The sequence below is a fragment of the Coenobita brevimanus genome, chromosome 6 (genome assembly GCF_032717465.1).
Source record: "Coenobita brevimanus isolate Jiangsu-jjx chromosome 6, ASM3271746v2, whole genome shotgun sequence".
NCBI classification, from domain to species: domain Eukaryota; kingdom Metazoa; phylum Arthropoda; class Malacostraca; order Decapoda; family Coenobitidae; genus Coenobita; species Coenobita brevimanus.
In genome coordinates this window covers 27,421,878-27,425,329 of record NC_136959.1, presented here as the reverse complement: position 1 = coordinate 27,425,329, position 3,452 = coordinate 27,421,878, and the positions used below count along the sequence as shown (strand labels likewise).

The window sequence follows — 3,452 nt, the reverse complement described above, 5'->3', positions numbered from 1 at the left end:
ATGATCTCATTCTGGCAGCAACCTCACTCAGCATCTCATTGCCTGACCAAAGCGACCTGCCAAGAATCTTTTCCACGATAACCCGCTAGTTTTATCACGTATTGTTGACGTGTGTGGGATGCTGTGCGTAATAAGCTATTTGCATCCCTCCGCACTCCTGTGTACACATCTCGCCATCGGCAATCATCACATCAAATCACAGACCACTTTAACCTCTAACCCGGGAGCATAGTTTTCAACATAGTCTTGCCATCTTCAGACTATTATTCAGCTTTAAATATTGCAGCTAATGGGGTTCTTTCAAGTCTTCATTAACTTCTTCAGTGCCCGGAGGATTTCCTGAATAATTCGCAGGGCACCAGCAAGAATAATATTGAAATGACTCCATCTCGCTAAAGGAGCTAAATATGGTTTGTTTACTCCATAACTTTATCTACTGTAATTTCCCACAAGCGACGTCATACCTTACTCAGTCTTGTCCCATTACTGATACTGGTTTGTTAGATTTCACAGTGCTTAATGAATCCTTCTCCTCTCAGTCATATCTCCCACTTCTCTGTCCTCAGTCACTTAGTCTAACTTCCCTTCCGCTCTCACTCTAGTCCTCTCTCTTCTCATTCACGCTACAAGTCCCCTTCCTCTCATTCCATCCTTTCACCCCTGTCTCACTGCACCCGCGCCCCTCCTCTCTCACTCTACCCCTCCCCCTCCTCTCTTACACTCATCTTCATCCTCCTTTCTTACTATACTATGCCTCCATCTTCTTGTCACGTCTCCATGACATCATTTACCCCCTCACTCTCAAGACTCCTCCTACCTATCCCTCTGGTTTCTGCCTTCCACATCTCCCTTCCATCTCCACTTTATTAAAATCTTTGTGGCACTGTACAAGACTATCTATAACTGCTTCTTTGTTGTCACTTCCATGCTTCCAGTTCAAGCCATTATTCAAGTTTTTTAGACCAAAGTTCGTATGCTTTTATATTTCAACCCAGGTTTCTACTTTATGTTATCTAATCCACACACTTCTCCATTTTAAAGGCCAAGTCTTTGTACATTGTTATCTAAACTAAAACCCCATCTGCATTCACTGGTTCCAGGTTATTTCCTCCTCTTTTCCAGTGCCATCTGTCTAGTCTTCCATTTAGCTTTCTGTCTTATCTGTCTCGAAGCATAATTATCCTGTAGCACACTTCTTTGCTTTCCTATGCTAAGTTTTCCTCTCACCATCCCAAGCCAGTTAATTTATATTCAGTTTCCTCGGCACTTTCATTTCTTTACGCTTCCATTCTTTCCACTTATCACTCTTCTTTTCTTCCCAGCTAACCGTCCCTCTTTTTTTTTTTGTTAAAACTTCCTTTCCTTTAAGCCTATTCCTTGTACCTAAACCCTATCATTCTCTTACTTCTTAGTTTCTTTCCTACTGAATCATCTTTCATTCTTACAAGTTTCCCTTTCTTTCTTCCTTCCATTTTCTCATGCTACCTTTACCTTTTCCTTCTTTTCCCCCTTTCACGCCCTTCCGGATGTGTTCGGCCGCTTGTGCTATCGTTGACGAACCTCACCGAATTTGAATAGCATACCAGGTGGCCGAGGATGGAGGAGGAGGGCGCCATAATCCCGTAAGGGGTGGCCATTTGACTCTGAGTTATTCGTTTTACGGGGAGGGGCACTAACCCTCCACCAACCCACTTGTTGACACGTAGGGAACACGTATGGTTTGGTTATATGGTTACCACCCAGCGTTGTAAATGGTTTCTTGGCTTACAGGAAACCATTTGGCTTGCCACTCAATGTAAAGCCACCTGTAAAGGAAAGAAAAGCAATAAGAAGTGACAGGAAAGATGGGAGAAATAGGAAGAGAGGAGGACAGGCGCAGAAAAAGAATGATAAAGGCTAAGGAAGAAGTAGGAAGAGAGGAGGACAGGCACAGAAAAAGAATGATAAAAGCTAAGCAAGAAGTAGGCAGCACTACATCAAGTGAGTGGATGATGGTCGCCACCACCTACCACAAAAGTCAGTGTTTCCGCCCGGGATCGAATCGGGGACCTTGCGCGTGTGAGGCGCACGTGATAACCACTACACTACGGAAACATATTAACAGGAGAACGATGAAGAAAATTTGCCCAAGTGTGAGAGGAAAGGGCAAAGTATTAAGAGCTGACAGGAGAGAGAGGAATTGTGAAGAAGATTAGGAGAAAGCTAAAGTAATGGGGGAGAGAAAAAGTCGCACGAGGGTACGAAGGAGGAAAGGGTGAAGATATGAAAAAGATGAGTGATGAAGACAAGGTATCAGGCTGTAGGAAGGGGTCACATGTGCTTAGTCCCACATCAGTTTTGACAGTAAATGTTGCCCTTGACCCATATGCAAAGACAGGGAGAATGAAGTTTGACGTAGTGTAGCGGTTTTGTATTTATCAGACTCTGTGTGGTGTAAGTATCAGTGGTGTGCTTGGTGATGTGTACGTACGAGTGATGAGAATGTTCTGGGTGCCGTGTGAGTGGTTGGGATGGAGTAGATGGTGGATCGAGTGGTATACCAGTGACGTTGATCGTGTAGACTGTCATTTAGATATGGCAGTGGGCGGATTAAAGGTAGTATGCTTGTTGGTAATAAGTTGTGTTATAAATTATCCTCGTGACATTGGTGTATTGTGGGTGATTTTGTGTGACCCTGTGATAGTACTGATAACTACAGGTGTCACTGAGTGCAGATATGAGGAGGTGGCATAGGTAATGGATGAGATCACCTGTGTGTGTGTGTGTGTGTGTGGAGAGAGCGAGCGGCATGATGATAAAGTGGATGAAGTCATAAGGTGCTAGTGGTGTGATGGCATGAGTGATTGCACAGGCGGTGGGGTGTTACTGTTGAATAATTGATGTACATGGGTGAAAGGAGTGACTGGTGTGACTGCACGGTATACACATTTAGTGATTTTTTATTTTTATGTGTCCGACTCTGGGCATAGGCTTCACAGCCTGCTTTCAAAGCCCGGTAGTCCTCCTACATACCATACACCTCTACGTGTCACCACTTCGGCGCTAACACCCACCGTTCATATTGAATACATGCTAGGGCTGTCTCATACAGGACTGATGTATTGGTATTAGCGGGGGTATTTTTACGACATGTCGACGGGTCTTATGGTAGATCAGTAAAGTCTACTTTTATGACATTCAAATCCTTAAACTGTTCCCTGCCCCAGCGGGGATTTGAACCTGGGTCCGGTAGGACTCCAGACCACCTCTCTACCGACTGAGCCACCGCCTCCCCCTAAATGGTATTAGTTCATCTGCAGAAGAATGGTATTAGGTCATCTGTAGAGGCATAATATACGTGCCCTAAATAGGTGCCATGAGAGTGGAATTAGCAAATGGTGTTCTGGATAGCAAGGACGAATGATGTGGTAGGAGTAACTGATAAAACCTATTAGGAATAAGAATCAGTGCCA

The 3,452-nt window shown here is 44.3% G+C and overlaps 1 non-coding gene across 1 annotated transcript; it reads right to left on the bottom strand.

Annotated features, from left to right (window-relative positions):
* Positions 1 to 2,021: 2,021 nt before the first annotated feature.
* Positions 2,022 to 2,094, bottom strand: TRNAV-CAC (transfer RNA valine (anticodon CAC)). The gene has a single exon. It is a non-coding gene; the product is annotated as a tRNA-Val (tRNA).
* Positions 2,095 to 3,452: the final 1,358 nt, after the last annotated feature.